We start from the raw sequence: 24,693 nt of genomic DNA, 5'->3' as shown, positions 1-24,693 counted from the left end.
CAACAGGTCTCCAACAATTTCTACTTTCGTAACAGGTCCGTTCCATACTGTCAGGTGAATATAACATCACATTATTTCAAAGAAGATTGATGGAGTTATCCTGGTGACCTGGACCAATAAACCAGATTATTTCATCATTATGTTAATGTTGTTTGTGAGATCGTGCTGTGTGCAGATTGGTTTTTATGCTTCCTACAGTGACTACATTTCAAAAGTACATTATTGGCTATTCACTGCTTAGGATGTCCTGAGGTCATTCAAGGCAAACAGAAATGGAGGTTTATCTTTTCTTCTTTATTCAGTTTTAACCAAGTACAAGATTCAGAGTTCTCCAAATCAGACACATGGAAAACTTATGTCATAATCAAAAACTAAATACTGCAGCTGCTGGAAATTGAAGTAAAAACTGAAAATGCTGGAAATTCTCAGCAGGTCTGGAAGCATCTTAGGATAGAGAAATAGAATTAGTATTTTGAGTCTGAAATCTTCTTTCATTCTCCTTCTGACCAATTGATGCTTTGTTTGAATATAAGAGTTCCAGCTAAGCATGACTTTAGGTTGTGATCTGTGTTTTGAAGGAGGGAAGAAGCATAAGGCAGAACTGGGTGTTATCTAAATTTATTATTAAAGTAGTTGCCCTTACTTTAGTGGAAATGCATACTATAGGACAAAAACATTACGGCCAGAAGTTATTATAAGAAATGACATTTTGAACTGGAGAGTGAAGGAAAATGTCTAACTTAGGTATATGCCATGGGCAATGCTGCTTGATCAAATTCTGGGGGCATACTGCATTCAATGTCATGGATTTCCTTTATAGAGGAGAATGCCTTTTCAAGTTTTGAAGAAAGAGAAAAATAAATCTGTTTTTGATTTTATTTTGTCTTTTTGCCCAGCACAGGAGGTGCTTGTAGCCTGAATCTCTTGTCCTTTATCATTTTATCTTTTATCAAAATAAAACCAAATGGTGACATGGTCTAGTTTTAGACAGAAACCCTGTGTGTGAGCTGCAGGTGGTTTTTTTGATGCCAAAAGCATTACTCAATTTGACACAAAGAGAAATAGACGACAATGGTTACAAAGCGATCAGCTCAATCAAACCTTTAAGGCAATCTTAGCTGCTCTTTGAAGGATGTCAGACTACATAACCCTGTAATTCTATTTAGACTGTGTTTTTCTAATAAGGAGCTGTTGTTCTGTACTGCATCAAATTTAAAATTATTTTAAAATGTCTTTGAATTGAAGACCTGTTAATAATGAAAATGTGTCAATTTTGAACAGTTCCGATATTTAATAAACAGTAAATCAAACAAAGGTGCTCACCAAAACAAAAGCAAAATTCTGCTGATACTGGAATCTGAAACAACAACAGGTATTGCTGGAGAAGCTCAGCAGGTCTGGCGCATCTGTGGACAGAAAGCAAAGTTAATGTTTCAGGTCCAGTGACCCTCCTTCAGAACTGGTGCTCACTCTTGTGTTGTTTAGAGTTTGCATTGTACGCTGCAGCTCTGTCCTGCCATATAATCATCAGAAAGCAGGAAAACATTGCAAATGCCTTAAGTTGGAATTATTTAGTTCAGAAGAAGCATATTCAACTCATTGCACTTTTGCCAAGTCTTTGAAGGAGCTACACATTGCTCTTTCCATATAAACCATATAAACCTTTCTTTCTCAAGGATTTATCCAACATGCTTTTTGAAGTTGAGTGCCTAATTTTCATGCCAATGGCACATAACAAGAGTGAGGAAATTTCCCAACTCAGCCCACCTACCGTGGGACAAAGTCCCCAATGAATCTTCATTGGCAAGAGCATGTGCTAGCTGGAGTCAGGCCAGCCAAGCCCAACAGATGTTCAGAGCCAATAATAAGTCCAGAATGAGGGTTGGTTGACAGCCCAGAAATCCACTAGTCTTTTGAAACATCTGAGTCCCTCCTTGCTTGATCAAAAACTCTGGCCGTCTGATTCTGCTATCAACTTCACAATGTTTATTTAACTGGATTAAGTGGTTGCAAGTGGTTCACAGTTTCCACTATTGAAATGTAAAGAGTACATGATTAGTCCTGGTGTATGTGTGTGTGTGTGAGGGGAGGGGTCTTGTGTGATGGGGCATTGCCTTTCATGGGGTCTTGATGATTGACACTTCTATTGAGCAGTAGTAAGAATTATTTTATTTCAATATTGTGGAAAGTAATGTATGTTTACTTTTTTATTTTTTTTTTAAATTGGGTTTAACTATTGTTTGATCCTATCTATGTGATGTCCAGTCAGTGAATGGGCATGAAAAAGTCATAGTCTGCCATGGGGGTGGTTGGAGGAGCATAGCATGCAATGAGTGGACATGAGTGGTCATGGAGGACTATTGCCATAATGTGCGTAGAGGGAGGGAGGTGATTGTGTGTAAGGGCTTGTTTAATTTTTTACTTTGCCCATCATTGGGGGTAATTGTGAACAATCTTTTGAACTTACCTTTCAAAATGTTCCTTCATACAGATGATGGCTCATGGCAGCTTTGGGCCAGCATTTGTTGCCCATCTCTAAATGTCCTTACAAAGTTGGTGGTGTTCTGCCATTTTGAGTTGCTGCAGTATATTTGGTTTAGGTAGACCCACATACCATTAGGAAGAAAGTACCAGGATTTTGACCCAGTGACACTGAAGGCATAGTGATATATTTCCAAGTCAGGATGGTGAAATCTATTCTTGTTTTAGAACCAAACAAGTCAGAAGTGACCTGTAAGGTGAAGACACACAACCCAAACCAGTTTGGACTCCTGAACAGCAGTGGTGAAAATCAGAAGTGTTGGGAATGGGAATGGGATCAGGAATGTGGGAAACAGAACAAGCTCACCACTTTTAAAGGGATCATGAGTCATTCCACCTTAACAAACATCCAGTTCTGAGCCTCCAATCATTTCCCTTTAGGTACTGCATCCAGACCATAGCACCTGCATTTGTAAAACTAAGTTCACCTGTAGTTCTTTTGCTAATTTACTTAAATCTGAAATTAAAAAAATGCTTTAAAACTCAGCACGTTTGGCAGTTTTTGTGGAAAGACAAACAAGTTTTGTGTGGCTGGTCAAGGATCTTCCTTCAGTGTTAAAATTTTGACTTGGATTTTCATGGTTCCGGATTCAGAAGTTGCAGCCCATTTCTGACAGATTCGATTTTAGCAGGAGAGGAAAGGGGCTAGCAATCTTGTAGATGAGGGAAGTCCAAACATAGCAGGGCCTTTTAAGTTTAATGCTGAGTTCAAATACTTATTTTTTGCTGTAGCAAGGAACTTAACCCACAGTGCATGTTATGACATTTTAGAGTAGACATAAATGCACTTTGAGAATGGTTAAGGTCTGTACAATTCTAATGTCATTTAAAATCCCAACTTGTAAATTTTTTTTTATAAAGAAAGGCTGCCTGTGTCAGTGAGGTGAAAACAATGTTCTAGCGTTAACAATAGTTGTTTCTTGGCATAATGTTAAAGGCCACCATTATATTATTAATGTGTAGCAGCTTTCCATAACCTATCATTTTCTTAATAGAGGTTATAAATTCATAATTAGATTGACAGCTCTGAAAGTTATTAAAGGATTAGCTATCTTTCATGCATGTTTATGGCTACAGCTGTCTTTTTCTTTACAGGGCATTAAGTATTTAGAGGAATTTAAAAGTTTTGAATGGACTTGAATAGGAATGTGAATATATATTGCTAATTTATATACATACATATATGTAATATTCCTTATGAATGGGAGAGTTTAGTTTTGAATGTGGGAAAGCCTGCAAAGGGCAGTTTTAATTTTATTTTATTTAACTGAACCTGGCTCCTTACGTTTGCCTATACTGAGAACATTGGCAAAGATGGTGCAAGATGGTGTGTTGGCATGAGTTACTATTAAGTTGTCATGGCAGTTATAAGGAAACATGGGAGTCAGGTCTGGCTTGAACACAGACCCAAATGAAGAGGGTGCGAACTTCCTGAGGCCCAACTCACACTCTTCAACTCAGATACAAAGATACAGGCATTAATTCAGTCTTTCCCCTCTCAGCAGATGCCACCACACATGCTGAATATTTCCAGCATATATATTTTATATCAGAATTCCAACATCTGCAATATTTTGTTATTGTCTTAAATCTGTGTGTTTTGGTAACAAACCCTCCAGTCAACAGAAAGAGTGTGTTCCATCTATTCTACAAAAATGCTTACCTTTGTTACATTATCACAACTCCTCCATAGATTGTTCTTTGTAGCCTTCCTCGATCTGGTGTTCCAACACCTGAAGTGGATAGTAAACTCAGATTGAATGAGAATGGGTTAGAGATGCCAACTCTAATTGGATATTTTCCTGGTGATGTGAACAGATAACCTTCTGCCATCATCTATGTCCATGCCACATTTCCTAGTGGCCACCACACATACCCATAGTTACATTACATCATAGAGTCACAGAGATGTACAGCATGGAAACAGACCCTTTGTTCCAACCCATCCATTCTGACCAGATATCCCAACCCAATCTAGTCCCACCATATCCCTCCAAACCCTTCCTATTCATATACCCATCCAAATGCCACTTAAATGTTGCAATTGCACCAGCCTTCAACACTTCCTCTGGCAGCTCATCCCAGACACGTAACACCCTCTGCATGAAAAAGTTGTAGCTTAGGTCTCTCTTACAGCTTTCCCCTCTCACACTAAACCTATGCCCTCTAGTTTTGGACTCCCCCACCCTAGGGAAAAGACTTGCCAACAGTGGCCTAACCAATGTCCCGTACAACCACAACTCATGTACTCAATACTATAACCAATAAAAGAAAGTATACCAAATGCCTTCTTCACTATCCAATCTACTTGCGACTCTACTTTCAAGGAGCTATGAACCTGCACTCCAAGGTTTCTTTGTTCAGCAACACACCCTAGGACTTTACCATTAAGTGTATAAGTCCTGCTAAGATATGCCTTCCCAAAATGCAGTACCTTGCACTTATCTGAATTAAACTCCATCTGCCACTTCTCAGCTGATTGGCCCATCTGATCAAGATCCTGTTGTAATGTGAGGTAACCTTCTTCGCTGTCCACTACATCTCCAATTTTGGTGTCATCTGCAAACTTACTAATTGTATCTCTTATGCTCGTATCCAAACCATTTATTTAAATGACAAAAAGTAGAGGACCCAGCACCGATCCTTGTGGCACTCCATTGGCCACAGGCCTCCAGTCTGAAAAACAACCCTCCACCACCACTCTCTGTCTTCTACCTTTGAGCCAGTTCTGTATCCAAATGGCTAGTTCTCCCTGTATTCCGTGAGATCTAACCTTGTTAACCAGTCTACCACAGGGAACCTTGTTGAACGCCTTACTGAAGTCCATATAGATCACATCTACCGCTCTGTCCTCATCAATCCTCTTTGTTACTTCTTCAAAAAACTCAAAGTTTGTGAGACATGATTTCCCAAGCACAAAGTCATGTTGACTATCCATAATCAGTCCTTACCTTTCCAAATACATGTACATCTTGTCCCTCAGGATTCCCTCCAACAACTTGCCACCACAGAGGTCAGGCTCACTGGTCTATAGTTCCCTGGTTTGTCCTTACCACCTTTCCAAAACAGTGGCACCACGTTAGCTAACCTTCAGTCTTCCGGAACCTCACCTGTGACTATTTATGATACAAATATCTCAGCATAAGGCCCAGCAATCACTTCTCTAGCTTCCCACAGAGTTCTAGGGTACACCTGATCAGTTCCTGGGGATTTATCCACCGTTATGCGTTCAAGACATCCAGCATTTCTTCCTGTGTAACATGGACATTTTGCAAGTTGCCACCACCTATTTCCCTACTTTCTATATTTTCCATATTCTTTTCCACAGTAAATACTGATGCAAAATACTCGTTTACTATCTCCCCCATTTTCTGCAGCTCCACATGAAGGCCGCCTTGCTGATCCTTGAGTGGCCCTATTCTCTCCCTGGTTACCCTTTTGTCCCTAATGTATTTGTAAAAACCCTTTGGATTCTCCTTAATTCTAAGGCGGCACGGTGGGCGGCACGGTGGCACAGTGGTTAGCACTGCTGCCTCGCAGCGCCAGAGACCCGGGTTCAATTCCCGCCTCAGGCGATTGACTGTGTGGAGTTTGCACATTCTCCCCGTGTCTGCGTGGGTTTCCTCCGGGTGCTCCGGTTTCCTCCCACAGTCCAAAGATGTGCAGGTTAGGTGAATTGGCCATGTTAAATTGTCCGTAGTGTTAGGTAAGGGGTAAATGTAGGGGTATGGGTGGTTTGCGCTTCGGCGGGTCGGTGTGGACTTGTTGGGCCGAAGGGCCTGTTTCCACACTGTAAAGTAATCTAATCTAATCTAATCTAAAGTAATCTAATTTGCTAAAGTTATCTCATGTAACCTTTTTGCCCTCCTGATTTCCCTCTTACGTATACTCCCACTGCCTTTATATTCTTCTAAGGATTCACTCGATCTATCCTGTCTATACCTGACATATGCTTCCTTCTTTTTCTTAACCAAACCCTCAATTTCTTTAGTCATCCAGCATTCCCTATACCTACCAGCCTTCCCTTTCACCCTAACAGGAATATACTTTCTCTGGATTCTCGTTATCTCATTTCTGGCAGCTTCCCATTTTCCAGCCGTCCCTTTACCTGTGAACATCTGCCCCCAGTCAGCTTTTGAAAGTTCTTGCTTAATACCATCAAAATTGTCCTTTCTCCAATTTAGAGCTTTAGATCTGGTCTATCCTTTTCCATCACTATTTTAAATCTAATAGAATCATGGTCGCTGGCCCCAAAGAGCTCCCCCACTGACACCTCAGTCACCTGCCCTGCCTTATTCCCCAACAGTAGGTCAAGCTTTGCACCTTCTCTAGTAGGTACATCCACATACTGAATCAGAAAATTGTCTTGTACGTACTTAACAAATTCCTCTCCATCTAAACTCTTCACACTATGGTAGTCCCAGTCTATGTTTAGAATGTTAAAATCCCAGACCATAACCACCCTGTTATTCTTACAGATAGCTGAGATCTCCTTACAAGTTTGCTTCTCAATTTCCCTCTGACTATTAGGGGGTCTATAATACAATCCCAATAAGGTGATCATCCCTTTCTTATTTCTGAGTTCCACCCAAATAACTTTCCTGGACGTATTTCCGGGAATATCCTCCCTCAGCACAGCTAAAATGCCAGTCCCCCTCCTCTCTTGCCTCCTTTTCTATCCTTCCTGTAGCATTTGTATCCTGGAACATTAAGCTGCCAGTCCTGCCCAACCCTGAGCCATATTTCTGTAATTACTATGGTATCCCAGTCCCATGTTCCTAACCATGCCTTGAGTTCATCTGCCTTCGCTGCTAGGCCCCTTGCAATGAAATAAATGCAGTTTAATTTATTAGTCCTACCTTGCCCCTGCCTGCCCTGACTGTTTGACTCACTTCTGTTCTCAACTGTACCAGTCTCAGATTGATCTCTTTCCTCACTATCTCCCTGGTTCCCACCACACCCACCCCCACCCCCCGACCTTACTAGTTTAAACCCTCCTGAGCAGCTCTAGCAAATTTCCCTGCCAGTATATTTGTCCCCTTCCAATTTAGGTGCAATCTATCCTTCTTGTACAGGTCACTTCTACCCCAAAAGAGATTCCAATGATCCAAAAATGTGGATCTTTCTCCCATACACAGCTCCTCAACCACGCATTCATCTACTCTATCGTCCTATTCCTGCCCTCACTAGCTTGTAGCACCGGGACTAATCCAAATATTACTACTCTCAAGGACCTCCTTTTTAAATTCCTGCCTAACTCTCTGTAATCTTCCCTCAGAATCTCAACCTTTCCCCTTCCTATGTCTTTGGTTCCAATGTGGACAATGACCTCTTGCTGGCCCCTCTCCCCCTTGAGAACATTCTGCACACTCTCCGAGACCTCCTTGATCCTGGCACCAGAGAAGCAACACATCATTCTGATTTTTCACTGCTGGCCACAGAAACGTCTGTCTGTACCTCGGCCTAGGGAGTCCCCTAACACAATTGAGCTCTTGAAACCAGACGTACCCCCTCATTGCATTAGAGCCAGTCTCAATATCAGAAACTTGGCTGTTCGTGCTACATTCCCCTGAGAATCCATCACCATCTTGGCATTCCAAGTGTAATACAAAGAGACTTGTCCTGACCTGATTGATAGTAGCAAATTATTCAGTCAAACAGCCTCTTTTCCAACATCCAAAATATTTTAAACTCATAAATAAAAATATTGGAAGAGTAGTTTTTGTTCAAAACATTATAGCTTTTTAAAAGCTCCCAATGATTGTTCTCTCGAGATTAGCTTTCAATGTCTGGAAACCTGAGGGCAAGCCTAGAGAGTTGGCAATATTAAACTAAGCTAATTTCTCATGGTCAAACATGTCCTGCCATTGAGACTGGGCATGGATCTATGCAACAAATCCCTGATGCCAGGGTTTCCAGACATGGGTCAATAAATTGAGATTGTAACATTGGCGAGAGTACCTTTAGAGTTTTTCGGTTGAAGTGATTTGTTATGATTAATATTGCAGTTTGTAATGTGCAGATTACTTGGTGCCTTAATGATGATATAATGGACACACATTAAAACTATCCTTGTTCATTAAGAAAAGAATTGGGATTTGTGGCACTGATGTGTGACATTTTGTATTTCCATGTTCTTTTTCTTGAATATTTAAGCCCAAACAAGTTGGTCAATTTCATTTGGTCGTAATGAAATGTTTTGAGGTTCCCAGGAGTACAAAGGTTAATTACATTTGGACTAAGAAACAGTGATTAACAGCTTTAAATTACATGCATCAGTGGCATGAGTGACAGCCTTTTTAATAATCACTCACTGCCAATGGTCAGTGGGACAATTTTAAAATGATACGATTAAAAAAAGTGAACATCTGAACCGAAATACTATTGCACACCCTTATCTGCAACAGAATAGGGCACTATTTCATAGAGGGCACCTTAAAATTTGTAATCTCTGTTAAACATAGGCAACAAGTATGTAACTTATATCTTTCCCTTCTGTGAGTGCAATAGATTATGCATCATTTACTTATGGAAGTTCTTATTGAAATGGTTGACATCAGCATTTTTGTAAATCACAAAGCCATTTTCCCATATCCTCTCATTTTCTTTAGATATAGAGGGCAGCTCTATATGCTAGAATTGTCCAGCCAAGCAGTAAAAGTAACTAAGGTCAGGTCATAAAGTTACATTTTGGAAAGGGACCATCTGGTTTCCAGACCAATTGAGAATCACAGGGAGGAGCTGACTTCTGCTGGACAGGAGGAAGGTGATTTGGCCAAGTCAGAGATGAGAGGAGCTAACTAGTTGTGCTGGTGAAGCAGTCCAAGGTTGGATTAATGGTGTTCGAACACGTGTTTAATTGTGAACTCAAGGTGGTGTGTAGTTAATGAGATCAAAGCAGGTTCACCCATTTGTCAATGATATTAGGCCTTGCTGAGATTAATATGTTCAACTGATGTTGCTCTTTGTTACAAATGTTTAATTAATTTAATATGGGGGGGGTTCTAATATTACTTTAGTGATCCAGAATGTGAGTTATCAGAGGATTAACTTTTGAAAAGTGTTTACCTGTCTATACTTTCACAAAAGTTTACACTTGACACAACGATAGCATAGTTATATATCTCAAGGTGCTTCATGGCAACACCACCGTGGAAAGTTTTATACCACAAAAGGTATTGGGATTCATGACCAAAGCTTCAAAGAGGTAGGTTTTAACTAGTGTCATAAAGGAGGAGAAACAGAAGTTTTGGGAAAAAGTACAGAGCTTAGGACCTTGACAGTTGAAGTATAGCCATTAATGATGGAGGGGTAAACACTGAGGATGCTCAAGAGGTCAGAATTGGAGGACTACAAAGACCTCAGAGGGTTGAGGGTGAGAGGAGAATTAGAGTTGGAGAGGGGCAAGACTATGGAAAGATTTGAAAATTAACATGCTGTCAGATGGTGAGTTGTTATAGGTCTGCAAGTAAAAGGTAAAGTCACCCTTGTCTTACCAAACTATAGGACTGCTCTCTCATTAGAGGCAATGATAAATGGTGATGGCTTAACTGGAGGGTCACTATGCCTTGGTGAGGGGAGAGATTGAGAAGGAGAATGTTTCATGGTAACTTCTGCCAATGTGGCAATTGAGCCCACATTGCTGGTATCAGTCTGCATTGTAAACTAGGTGCGCGGTCAGCTGAGCTAACTGACTCCCTAAACAGGAAAGAAGGCTGATTAGGATGCAGCCCAGCATAGTTTCGGACATGCTCAAGTTTTTAGCATGTAGAATTTGAGATATTCACTGGTATGTGTTGGAATGGCCAAGTCTAAAGATAACAACAGTGTTAAAAATAAAAGGTATTGTGTACAAAGCTTCAGAATCAAAGTGAAATGAGAGATTTCTTTTTACACAGAGCATTGTTCTCACCTGCAATATATCAATTGAAAGGGTGATGGAAGCAGATTTCGTGGTAACCTCCAAAGAGATTTGAATAAATACCTCAAAGGAATAAAACTGCATGACTACGGGCAAAGAACTGACGAGTTCTCTACTGTAGCTGGGTCAAAATCCTGGAACTCACTTCCTATACTGTGGGTATATCTACATTCAAGGATTGCAGCAGTTCAAGAAGGCAGTTCACCACCACCATCTCCAGGGCAAGTAGAGAAAGGGCAATAAATACTGAAAGTAAAGAGAGTTCTGATGGTACCACCACAACGGTTTGAATGGTATCCTCTAGAGTCAGAGGATTCTAAAATGCTGCTTTTTTGCTTTTTAAAAATTTGCAAAAAGAATAGATGAAAGCAGGAAATATTGCTTGTAATAAGAAACTGACAAAATCAACTACGGTCTTTTAATTCTTTTAAAAGTGAAAATGGGAACAATAATGGAATTTTTATCCCCAGTGTGCAATACATTTTGAAACAGTAGCTGGTCCCCACCTCCCAGACATCAAACGTATCTCTAGATGACACAATGAGCGAGCTTATTACATTCAAATAAAATTGAAGGAGATTGAGCTTGAATGTACTGATACTTGGTATTAAAGATGTATCTACCACCCGTTACAGGGACCAGTGCAAAATCCACACATCATTAAAATAAAAGTGACAGGAGTCATTTGAGCATGTTTGCGGCATCAGAGACAGCCTACAACCACACCATTTAGGAGTTTGACTTGACATTTCAAAGAACTGCATGGGATATTCTGACATTTATCCACTCACTGGCTTCAAGGCACAAAGAACAATTCACAATGACTTAAATATCATTACAGAGTTTATTTAGCCTGTTGTAGCAAAAAAGATCCATAATGGTAGTAACATCTTTATGAAACATAAAAAGAGCCATTTTTTGATTTTTATCAGAGTTGTGCTTGGAAAATCTAAATATATATTTTTATCATACAAATGATTTTTTTCTTTTGTTTTTTTTTTCGTAAATAAGTGCACCAGTTGTTAAACGCATCCACCTTCTACACACATCACCACCTTCAGAGAAGTGCAGTCCAAGTTGGCTTGAAAATGAAAGAAAAGGGGAGGTGCCCTCACAACTCCAGAGAAAAGTTTAAAGTGGGTCTAAGGTGGAACCTTACAAAGCAGTCATTAAGCCAAAGAAGCAAGGATACACCGTTCAATTGCAACTATTGATTTAACAAATAGAAGGAAATGCAGGAAAAAAGCTTTTCCACACAAAGCTTTACCTCCAATTTTCACCATCATTTATCTAAACGTTTTTTTTTAAAGATTTGGAGGTCAAAAGGGCATCTCTGGCACAAAAATGACTTTGTATAACAGAAAACAGTAAAGTGTATAACCATCAATGAGAGAACCATAGAGTCTAGGAACAAAATAATGAAGAATCCCAGTAAACACAGATAATCTACAATCAATGTTTTAAGTTATCACATCTGAATATATTACACATATGTATATATATTTACATATGTACAGTCTTCCCAGAAAGGTGGCAGTGCAACACTAAATTTTTTTGACTTAAAAAAAAATCAAGGAAACACATATTGTACCTCAATTTATGTACAACAGACACTGTTATGTTCTGTTATTGTCAGTATCTGGAATGCAAATATACAACATGCCATCATAGAAAAAAAATGGGACTCACTGCCACACATAAAGCCTTAAAGTGAAAGCAGATCAACACAAACCTAAGAAAACATATCTGTCAAGCAGTGAAGTTTAGTCCCAGAGCAAGTTACTGATATCCACCCCCCCCCCCCCCCCCAAAAATATGGAGCAGCTAATTGAGTTTCTCACTGAGAGGACACTACTGCAAATGTATCAGAAATTGCAGATAATGCATGGCATGGTTAATCATCCTGCAACACAGTTGACCTTGGAAATAAATTTCACATTATTACTTTTCATTTCGTAGTCTGCTTGTAGGGTGTGTCAGGACTGCTACAAGTAGCTATTAAACTTGGCTTTAACATGTTAAATTCTTCCAGTCCCAATTCTGACATGCCAATAATATGAACTTTTTAATGTGAATCAGTTGGTTTTAATATCAAAGAGATATTAGTCATGTCAAAGAGCAGACACATGACTGATTTCACTCTCCCGGCCACAACTGTTATCACATGCATAACATTGGGATTGCTAGATGCCTGGAATTCAGGGGCAGAAAATCTACTTTTCTCTTTAAGTCATCTGATTAAACAGACAAATAATGAAATGAGTTTACACTTGTGTAAAAACCATTGACTCGAAAGAAAAATGAGTCAGGCTAACAATTTTGATTCAATTACAATGATGTACAGAGAGCATTTTAATTGACATCTTCCCCTTCCCTTATGACTCCTGCCAGTTGGTACTATTATTGCTGCCTGCATATCCTAGCTAAAGCCTTGATGGATAGACGTATGCAGGCACACAAAAGAACCTATTTGGACTGGTGTGTCAGCTCATCTTTATCAAGTGTTGTACAGGTATATTTTGCTGCCATGCTTCATTACCCCAGAATGGTACGCCTGAAATGTTTGACGGTTCTGCCGTCTTCCCTTTCTGCTAAAAGCCTGTGTACATTGTTAGGGAGCCTTCCTTTGTGAGTTATGAAGTTACGTCAACCAATTGCTATTACATTCAGCAAGAGGATGAATCGACACCTTGGAGGGAAACTATAGATGTTATTTCCCCAGTTTAGCTCCAGGCAGGTGAGCAGTGTTAACGAGGTACCCCTTACCTTAATGTTGACAGAAAATTGTCATTGCTCCGACACAGCCACATATTGGCTGGAACTTATGCAGAATCCTTACCCTGAAGTCTGAACGCACACGCTTTTCTTTTTCGTTTATTGGTATTCAGTTTGATATGATGACCCAGAGTTACCCTGGACCAGCCAATCAAGTGTCCACCTTGCCCAACTTACTTTTGGATGCTCAATTGCAACATAATTCAGGTTGGAATTAATAATTCCGCATTCAGAGCATTCACTAACAATTTCTTAAATCCCCAGATTCTAGGATAAATGAGGCACTCATTTTAATATCCATGTTGTCTTATCAGCACATTTTAACATAACTTTCCGTGCAGAAAATCACACAAAAAAAGTGGTTAGGGCTTTTGCCTGAGTAGCAGATGTCTTATTGTTATATCCACATACAGTCCATAGGTTGGTCCCAGTGTTGGATTGGGATGTGCCATTTGGCACTCAACTGGCATCACAAGCTGCCAGCTAAGAGATCTCTTTAGCCACATACCAACAGACACGCCAACTCAGCGGTCCTGTTTAGTATCCCGATCCCACATCCCTACTTTGAAAAATGTACTATTCATAAATTTGATGCTATAAATCATCAGTTGGATTTGCCTTCATGTTCCAGCACAGCACAAGATCAATGGTTTGACAGAGCAGTGCTGAACATGAAATGGATCGAAGCAGGACACATTAGCATACTTTAGGAGCAGTCTGATTTAAGTGTCCACCATGTCATGATGCATTGGATCTCATAACCCACCACTGCCCCCACTCCAACCTATGGTTTCTGTTGTCGACTGTGGTGAAACATGGACAGTAAAATGTTGCACTTCCCTAACACGTCAAAACCATCCTTATGTAGGATCACAACATATTCTGATAATGCAGATCGGCAGACCGTCCTTTTGGATAGCAAACCCAATGGGAATCGCTCACTGTGGGGGAGACAAAGCAGCCAAATTTGTCCAGTTGCTCAGATATATTATATTATAAAATATCCCATCACCAAGAGTTCCCTCGCTGACATGTAAGGAGTCTGTTAATCCAGCACTGTGGTATTCATTTTGCAGTCAACCCTGCAAAGTGGTGTAAGACTGGCTTCAGTCACACTGCTTGACCAGAATGTATCTTGTGCAATGGAAAACGACAGACTGACGGTCCCTTGGACAGAATAGACCTTTTGTGGGACTTTTTTTTCTCCTTTGTCTGCTGGCGTGTCGGGATCGAACCAAGCCCCTGAGATCATAACCGCAAGCAATGAGTCCAGAGCCGACGTGGGCTATGAGCAGCATGTTGTTCCCTCCCTCATGCCCATCTCTTGCACTCTGATCTGATTAGCAGCTACCTCGGTAGCTCATGAAATATTTGCATGTCCATGCAGCTGAGCAGCCTGCTCACCAGCAATGAATGTGTCAGTTAGGTGCTTCGCAGTGAAAAAAAATCTTCAAGATGAAAGCATGGGGAAAAAAATGAAGGTCTTCCTCTCTTTCCAACCACCCCCTCCTCCCCTCCACCCACCCCTGCTCCTTTGATGGCAAAAAAATCCATCAAATTAACACATCAGTGTACTTGAATGTAATCTCCAGGGTTCAGCGCAGTGCCTTCTATCTGCTCACACAGGAGGCCAGAATGATTTATCAATGCAAACCTAATAGTATCAATATGAATCTAACTAAAAATCAATATTTCATTACCAAATTGTTAGTGAGAATGAAGAAGAATTGCTGGAGTCGGAGCATTCTCTAGGGTAGGTGCATATGGAGTTCAATGTGACAAAAAGAGTGATGCATGACTGGGGGCCGAGCAGAGGACATCAGGAGGACAGGCCACAAAGTGGGCAAAATCTCAGAACAGCTCTTTTCACTTCTTCTCCCTCTGTAAGAAAACAAAATCAAATGGAGAAAGCATTATAATCAGAAACCTTCCACACAAAGAACAGGATTACAGAAAAGGAATCGCAAAGTTCGTTTTTTTTTTTAACTGCAAGACAGTTTCCAGGTGATGCTATCAAAGTGAGTAACTTGCGGTTCCACCAATTGCTCACTCAGTTTGTGTCTGAATTAAGTACTGATAATTTTACATCATGGAACATGCATTTCCTGAAGACAATTAAATTACTGCACTGCAATATGTTTTTCTATCTAAAGATAAAAATGCACTTCCTCCATTCTTCTAATGTTACAGAGCACTGTTTATTTAAAGATCTAGCCTACAAGGGCATTGATGTTATGATACAGTTATAAAAGACAAGTATATGGAGATCAGCCATCATTTTTTGGAATGGTATGTACTGTAGGTTTGAGGGGTTAAATGGCCTATTGCTGTTCCCATATCCTCCATATTTCATGCGCAGTGTGATATAATTTGCCAGTTCTCACTTCACATGCACTTTAACTAGTTTGTGCAAAAGTAACATTTTAAAAGGGTTATTCTCTTTCCTTGTTACAGTTCTGCATGTCAAGCAGACCCTCCCTGACCAAGTAGCAAGTTGTTCTTGAATCTCCAGCCATTGCTACGGTTTTGACTGCTTATGTACTAACAGATGTCAGCACTCAGTAGTACTCTCCCCCTACAAACTTGTCCAACATCCTGCCAATTCTATTCACAGGCATCAGCCACATCACCTTGAACAGCCTACTTGTCTTTGAGGCAGAAGGTGGTGGGTTCAAGTCTCAGCTACAAAAACCAGGTTGAGACTTATGTGATAATGAGAGAGTGCCTTGTTCCAAGGATTGAGGCCCAATTTACCTTTTGAGTCAAGGTAAGAGATCCTCTGACATTACTCTGAAGAACTGGGAGTTCTTCTCCATGTCCTGATCAATAGCAGTTATGTGCATGAACTTGCTGTGTGCAAACTGGCTGCCATGGTTACATAGGAAACAGGAGGAAGAGGCCATTCAGCTCCTTTAGGCTACCCTGTCATTCAATTAGATTATGGCTAATCTTCACACTTAATGCCATTTTCCTGCAATTTCCCCATATCCAGTGTAATGTTTAATACCTAGAAATCTATTTTCAATGTACTCTGACTGAGCAGCCACACCCATCATGAACAGAAAATTCCAAAGATTCACCACGCAGCAGACAGGAAGGACCTTTCCCTGTGTTGTACTGTTCTGTGTGCTATGCACTGAGTGAAGAAATTCCTTCTCATCTCAATTCTTAGTGGAGCACCTGTTATTATGAAACTGTGTTTCTTGGCTCTTGATATTTGAGCCAGGGGAAATACCCTTCCTGCATCTTCCTTGTCCAGCCTGTACGGATTTTGAACACTTCCATATTCATCCCCTGTCATTCTTCTAAACTCAAGACAATATAGGCCCTGGTTCCTCAATTGTTAAAGGATAATTCTGCCATCGCAGGGATCAGTCTGCATTGCCTTCCAGCATTCCAACATTGCAACAGTGACAACGCTTCGGCAGGATGGCTGCACAGCCTTTTTAAAATGTTGGAAAGCTACAGTACAGAATGAGCCATTCAGTCCACGTTGTCTGCATTAGTTGAGGTAAAAGGTAGCTGCCCATTCTAATCACACCTCCTTGTAACCAATCCATAGCCTTGCAAGTTACAGGACATCGTGTATCTTTTAAACAGGTTGAGGGTTTCTGCCTCCATCATCAAACTGGGCAGTGAATTCCAGACACCCTCTTGATGAAAAACATCTTCCCTCATTGTCTCCTCTAATCCTTCTACCAATCATCCTAAATCTGTGTCCCCTGATAACTGAACTCTCTGCTAAGGGCAACAAATATTTCTTATCTACTCTACTTAGGCCCCTCATAATTTTGTACATCCTAATTAATTCACCCTTTTAGCTCCTCTATTTTAATGACTATCCAATCTTTCCTTACAACTGTAAGTTTCCAGCCTGAGTGACATTCTTGTAAGTCTTCTGACTTTTGTTATGTGGTGACCAGAAATGTACACAAAATTTCAGCTGTGGCTTAACTTGTGTTTCGTACAGTCCCAGCATTTTAGCCCTGTTTTTGTATTCTATACCTTGTCTGATTATGGAAAGCATTCCTGTGCTTTCTTTACCAGCTTATCGGTCTGTCTTGCCACCTTCAAATATGTGTAGACATGCACTCAAATGTTTCTCACTTCCTTTACCCCTTCCATTTATTGTGTATGCTTCCCAAATGCATTACCTCACACTTTTCAGGATTGAATTCCATTTAGCACTTTTCCACCTCATCGGCAAACTATTGATTTTCTGGAGTCACAGCTATCTTCATCATTATTATCTGCATGGCTATTTTTGTGTCATCTGCAAATTTCCTAATTAGGCTTCCCACATTTAAGTCCAGATCATCAATATATACTACTAACAGCAAGGAAGCCAACACTGAGCCCTGTGGAACACCACAGGAAATCACCTGCCTTTTGCAAAAACATCCATCAGCCATTACTCTTTGTCTCCCATCACTGGGACAATTAAGCTTCCAGCTTACCACAATTCCCTCTGTGCCACAGAATTTTATGTTTCTGACCAGTCTGCCATGCGGGGTCTTGTCAAATGCCTTATGGAAATCCATATAGTCGACATCCACTGCATTATCCTCATCAATCCTCCTGTTTTTCCTCCAAAGAAAATCAATTAATACATGACCTTCCCTGTAATTTGGTACCTTTCTAATAGTCCATCTTGTCTCTCAGAATTGATTCTCATAATTTGTCCACTGGCCTGCCTATAAACTTTAGGCCTATCACTCACACCCTATTTGAATAACAGTACAACATTTGCAGACGTCCAGTCCTCTAATACCTTACTGTACCTAGTGAGGACTGGAAAATGATTTTTAGAGCATCTCTTACTTCCTCACTGGCTTTCTTTAACAATCTGGGATATAGTCCATCCTATCTTGGCAAATTATTCACCTTCAAGATTATCAACCCCTCCAGTATTTTCTCTTGCATTATGCTTATTTTATCTAATATTTCACACTACTTCTCTTGACCTAGAATGTCTGCACCTAACCTCAGCTTTGTAAAAACAGAGCCAAATTACTAATTAAGAACCTTGCCCACATCATCTGCATCCATGCACAAGTTCCCTTGCACATCCCTGATAGGCTGTACTCTTTCTTTAGACATCCTCTAGCTCTTAATGTATTGACAAAATAGCTTTTAGTTTTCTTTGATTTTATCTGCAAACTTTTTTTTCATATCCTCACTAATGCTTTCCAATTTTCCTTTCTTACTTTACCACTGTACCTTCCATTCTCATTCACATTATTGTTTTTCTTTGAGATTCATCAGACTTTTTCTACTTTATCTGAAACTGTATGCTTCTGAATAACAGGAGGTTCCAGACTTGGCAGTACCACCCTTTTATTTTGTGGAGACACGTCTACATATTGTTGTTTTTGAATGGCTCCTATTGATTTGACATTGGTTTTTCTTCAAGTAGCTGTATCAAGCCCATCTCTCCCCAATAACCTTTCAGTTTCTCAAATTTGTCTTCACTCGAATTTAAAGTTTTTACTCCTCTTCTATCTTTGTTATTTTCTCTAATTATACAAAATCTAACTATATTATGGTCACTATTTCCAAAATGGTCATCCACTGCTTCTTCATGGACCTGACTGGCTTCATTTCCTAAATCTAAATCTCTCGTGGGATTTGTAACCTGTTGGCTAAAAATGTACCCTAGAAAGCAGCTCAAGAGTTGTGTGCTTTCTGTGGCTTTCACACTTATCATACACCAGTTCGCATTTGGATAGCCGAAGTCCCCAACTATTATTGCGCCTTTTTTTGGCACTCAGAAACGTGCCCACACATTTGCACTTTGCCTCTCTCACAGAACTTGGGGTCCATAGTACACTCCACACAGTGTGACAGCCCTTAATGTTTCTGAGCTCAACTCATATGGCCTCATCAGAGCCTGACTTGAAACTAGTTATTCTATTAGAAATATTAACTCTGATTTCTTCCCTCAGATGCTACCAGACCTGTGGTGTTTTTGTTTCAGATCTTTAGCATCCACAGTTCTTTGTTTTATTTTATGTTATTATGGCCTCATTTGATAATTCATTCGGTATATCATCTCTCCTCAAAATTGTAATTCATTCTTTAAATCAATAATGCTACCTCTTTCATGTCAACTCTATTCTGATTGAAAACTATATCCATGAATGTTGACCTGCCATTTTTGCCCCTCTTTAAGTCAAGTGGCCATTATACCAACGACACCATGTTGCTATATGTCTACTTGTACATCAGCTGTACTTGCTATAAGCCTTGTGTTTACATATTTACCTTTAACCCTGCCAAATTCCTGTGCAGTATAAAATTTAACCTTTGCTCCTTCTGACTTTTAGACTCACTTGTTAAGTTTCCCCCCATTCTCTGTTTCGAACCTTACCGAACTGAATCCACCCTACTTGAATCTGATCTTGGGTTCCCAAACCCTGCAAATATAAATTAAACTTTAGCTAACAGAATGAGCAAACTCTCACTGCAACGATATTTTGTACCTGCTGAGCACCACCTTCTCAAGGGTAATTAAAGGTGGCCAATAAATGCTGGTCCAGCCAAAAACACCCACATCCAAACAGAATTGTAAAAAGTCTTATTCAGGTATGAACTGTCTGGCTTATACAGACACACCTTTCCTGGATTGGTATTAATGCCTCAGAAATCTGGTGCCTTCACTCCAATACCAAAACCTACACATCCTTAATTCATTTCATCCAAATAACTCCAAATGGAAACATCTACAGTGAAAATTCATGTTGTATGCACGCACATAACTGTGCATATGGACACTGAGTTGGATCACCAAGCTTTTTACTTTGAAAAAGAGCTTATATTAAACACTCTATAGGAAAACAGGAAGATATTACATTAACGGATAAACTGCAGTAACTGTTAATCAACAATCTTCAGGTCATTTTTACTTAACATCAAACAATCCAGCAACTCAGTCTATTCCAGCTGACAGATGAGCTGGCCACATTGGTAACTCAATTACTAGTAATAAACATTGAATTACTATGAAATAATTTCAGATATCTATGTCAAAATAAAACATATTATACATTTTTGATCCATCCCCGGAATAAAATAATAGTTAGACGCCGGCAATATTAAAGCAGAATTGATTAAGTTTTTTGTGTCTCCTTAATATTCTTTAAAAGGCATTGTATTTACAAAAATAAAATGTTGTTCAAAATGCTTTTCTCTTGTTGGTCAAAATAAATTGTAATAAATTACTTAACTGCTTTGTAACAATTGATGTTGTTATACCGAGGTATTATCCTTTCAGATGTGATGTTAAACTGAGATCCTTTCTGCTCTTTTAGTTATATGTAAAAGATCCACTGCAATCTCTTGTAGATTAAAAAAAGCACTATCCTGAGGCCAATATTTAACTCTCAATCATCAGACTTTAAAAGTTTATTTTGTATCACATTGCTATTTGTGGGGCCTTGCTGTGCACAGGTTACACATTGGTGACTTCATTTTAAAAGAAAATCACTTCATTGGCTGTGAAGCGCTTTGGACATCCTGAGATTATGACAGACGCTTAAGAATTCAAGTCTTTCTCACTCGTGCTCTCACTCTCTCTTCATTCCACACTCACTCCCTTCTCATCCATCACTGTTAACAAACTGTTTTACAGCAGGCTGGAATACATTGCTGAGGAAACAACAATCCATCATGGAGAAATACAGCAGGTTTTTGGGGGAAGAGGAATGATAGAAAGCTATGGAAGGAGAGAATGATGGCAGCAGATTAACAAAAGAAGAGGTGTGGAAAATTACCTGAAGGGAAGAGGTTGACATTGTTAATAAGCATAAGTCCAGAAATGGAGAGTTTCGATGACACAAATTGGTTACAAGTGGATTCAAAAGGGGATTCAAAGTTGAAAAGAAAGCTTAATAAGGATTGTCAGGGTGTGGAAATATGAGAGGGCAAGATATAGATGAAACATTAACACGTAGGAGGATGGGGCTAGATTGGGAGTTGGATTAGGAAGAGTAGAGAACAATGGATAATAGAGCATCACAGAGAGTATAGCATTGAAAACAAATAATATAAAATATGTGAATATCTTTAATCCTTAAGCAAGGAATCAAAGAGAATGTGAAGGGTAGAGTGGGTCCCTTTTTTTCTATTCATCTATGATATGTGGGTGTCACTGGTTGGCCAGCATTTATTGCCCATCCCTGCAGTCCACCTGCTGTCAGTTTACCCACAATGTCATTGGAGAAGGAATACCAGTATGCAGTTTGAAAAACAATGGGCTAAATCCTAGATTTCTTTAGCTAAGAGCAAGTGGCATCAAATGTTTCGGAGGGAATCTTGCTGTGAAACCCTTTAAGATTTTTCACAATACCTCAGTAAATGCACCCTATTATCTACCTACTCTATATGCCTATGGCATCCTTTGTCTGATTCTAGCCCCATCTTACCACACGTTGCAGTGAGAACAACTCACCATTGAGCAGACATCTACCAAAAGGCCGGTATTCCTTGCACTACTGCTATCTTTAAAAGCCTGTTGTGCCCCTGAACCTGCCTCTTCAGTCTGGAGCTGCCCTGCACAGTTACTGAGAGTTGTCCAAAACGTGGCAGACGGGGGATATTGGTGCCCTGCATTGTAGACAGGACCTAGAGGTTCTGCTGGACAATGGGGTGCAGGTGCAGGACTCACTCCTCCCCCAGGGCCAGCTGTGAAGGCCACAACAACAGACAAAAGTCAGCCATGTCCAAGGTTGTCACCTTGCCAAAGCAGTCTCAGGACTTTAGGAAGAAGGTGAATGTCCTTCTCCACTCTGCCAATGTAAGTTACAACAATTTTCGCTCCAAAACCTCATGCTCAATCTATCTCTGTACCCACTTCTCAACAAGGATCATGTTGATCCACTTTCACTGTTGATATCAACATCTTCCCTCACTCACCATCAACCACCCAATTCTCCAGTGCCATTATCCCCTGTATGCCCTCTGCACTGTCTACTTGGGACACCTTATTAGCAGCATCTAAAGAGACAGCTGTGGAACCCACTTATATCTTCGCAAATACCTGCTTCTCTCTCAATCCAGGAGGAAAATAGTCCATGATAGGGAAGGAAGAGCCAAAGCAGTAGTGGGCTCTCCAACATTTGGCTCTTTACCCCATATGTGGAGAGTATTCAGACTCTGACCACACAGAGTGTCTGACTGTATCCAAGCCTCTGGGCTTGTATCAGAGGTGGCCCTTGACTTACTGTGCCAGAATCCTTTGAGCAAAGACTATCACTTTGACTGGACTGAAGACTGCTGACAACAATTACACAGTATCTGGTTTTGCTTCTGTGCTAAATGGCACTGTAAGATAGTAGTAATATGAGCCTGCTGTTTCTGGCTGATGGTGGAAAAGTGAACAAAGACAAGGCTGGGATGCTGTGAGCATCCAAGCAGGCTCAGTGTGAGTGAGCACAGTGACAGTCAGCTAAGAGCCTAGAGAAGCAGCCTGATCCAGTCTATGAGCTGGGTGCATGTCCCTGAGTGCATAACCTCCTTGCTGTAGCATTATAATGATAGTTGCCGGTGCAGTGCAAGGTTCAGCAATGAAGTGCAGAAACACCCTCTAAGTGAATCTGTGATGAACACTTAGCATTCTTAGAGGCGGGGTGCAAGGATGTAGAAGGATGCAGAAGTTAAGCTGCAGTTAGACAAAACCCTAGGTTCTTGTATTCTTATATGACACTTGTGAAATAAGTGATTATGGCAAAAAAATTGCAGGAAATATGTATTACCAACTAACATGTTTTTCTCAGCACTTAACATATTGAACTCAAGAAACAGCCATTTCACAAACATGTCTCTCATTTTTACCTTAACATTGAATGTCACAAAAATATTGAAGTTCATTTGAAGTTGATGATCATTAATATGTCATGAACACATTATGGCTCCATCATTAATACATGGCAAGTGTTTTAGTAACTTACAGTACAGGGCAATAAGTGTGTCACTGATTCTTGGACCCATTGCAACATCAGCATCACAGTTTGATTGCCAATGAGTTGGAACATTGAGAATGCAGAATACCCATTACTAATCAATCTTTTTCAGATTCAAACCCTCTGGATAGTATTTCTTTTCATTGCACATCATGTTCATATAAACTTATTCAAACATGATTTTAAAACATCCATTAAGGCTTTAATGCCAGTCTATTACCAGTTCCCTACCTGAAGAACTCAAATCAAACCAAAGCTATTTATCTCCTAGACATTCCTAAGTACCTCAAAACAAAAGTCCTTCAAAAACATGTGAAGTCCAAATGTGCAAGTATTCAGTACTTACAACTACAGCCTAGGCTGTTCTTAAAAAGTAGCAAACAAAGGTGGCATGGTGGCTCAGTGGTTAGCACTGCTGCCTCACAGTGCCAAGAACCCGGATTTGATTCCCACCTTGGGCGACTGTCTGTGTGGAGTTTGCACATTCTCCCAGTATGGTTTCCTCTGGGTGCTCTGGTTTCCTCCCACAATCCAAAGATTTGGAGGCTAGGTGCATTGGCCAAGCTAAATTGCCCATATAGTGTTAGGTGCATTAGGCAGGGGTAAATATAGGGTAGGGGAATGGGTCTGGGTGGGTTACTCTTCAGAGAGTCAGTGTGGACTTGTTGGGTTGAAGGGTCTGTTTCCATACTGTAGGGAATCATTAAAAAAATGAATCTAAAAAGAACAGATTCTGTCAGAACAAACTTAAATGTATGCAAAAATAGAAGTTGTTGGAAAAGCTCAGCAAGTCTGGCAGCATCTGTGCAGAAAAATCAGAGTTAACATTTCCAGTCCAGGGACCCTTCCTCAGAACTGACAGAAACCTAAATATATCCTTGGTGCTGAGGCAAATTTACCAGAATTCTACAAGAGTTGAGGGGCCTCAATTATGTGGAGAAGCTGGGACTATTTTCCTTACTGCACAGATTGTTAGGGGAAGTTTAATGGAGATGCGCAAAATGATGATGAGGTTTATGGACTAAATAAGGACAAATGGTTTCTAATGGTAAGACGGTCTGTAAATAAGGGCCACTGACTTAACATGTGCCAAAAAAATGTTCTGGAGGAGCTAAATGAAAAAATTGTTTTATTATTTTTCTGAACTTGATCATAAAATAGTATGACGTGAGAACTAAACATACTTAACTTTATATGCAAAAGGTTTATGGGACCCTACATTATCCCCACAAACATTTTGTAACAAACATAGCCATCTTTGAAGACAACTGAATTATATCTCAAGGAAGAATCTTCCAACAGTAATAGTCATTGTTGGTTATGATACCTCTTTAATTTGAAATCCTATATCTCTTAAGAGCTGGAACCATTGTACAAGTTACATTTGAAGACATTTTCCCTTATGTATGCTTTTGAAAAGACAGCCTGTCACGTACTTTCTTCCATTGATAACTTTTATTAACACCAGTGCTCACTTCAGGAAAGCCTTATGTTGAG

At 40.0% G+C, this 24,693-nt stretch overlaps 1 protein-coding gene across 2 annotated transcripts in view; it reads right to left on the bottom strand.

Annotated features, from left to right (window-relative positions):
• Positions 1-4,258: 4,258 nt before the first annotated feature.
• The window catches only part of tshz1 (teashirt zinc finger homeobox 1), a 244,555-nt gene continuing 224,120 nt past the window's right edge, over positions 4,259-24,693 (bottom strand). Inside the window, exons 3-4 of one of the 2 annotated variants that reach the window (XR_015756948.1) lie at positions 14,938-15,118; positions 4,259-4,274 (exon numbers count right to left, since the gene is read on the bottom strand). The gene's annotated coding sequence lies outside the window, so the exon portion shown is untranslated. Of the gene's footprint in view, positions 4,275-10,885; positions 15,119-24,693 lie in introns of those variants that run through there. The other variant, XM_043688639.2, reaches the window with a different exon arrangement.

Source organism: Chiloscyllium plagiosum, unplaced genomic scaffold (genome assembly GCF_037043375.1).
Source record: "Chiloscyllium plagiosum isolate Xiang-an unplaced genomic scaffold, Cpla_swu_hap1 HiC_scaffold_4, whole genome shotgun sequence".
Lineage (NCBI taxonomy): Eukaryota > Metazoa > Chordata > Chondrichthyes > Orectolobiformes > Hemiscylliidae > Chiloscyllium > Chiloscyllium plagiosum.
The sequence above is the reverse complement of the archived record's forward strand: the minus strand, read 5'-3'. Positions and strand labels throughout refer to the sequence as shown.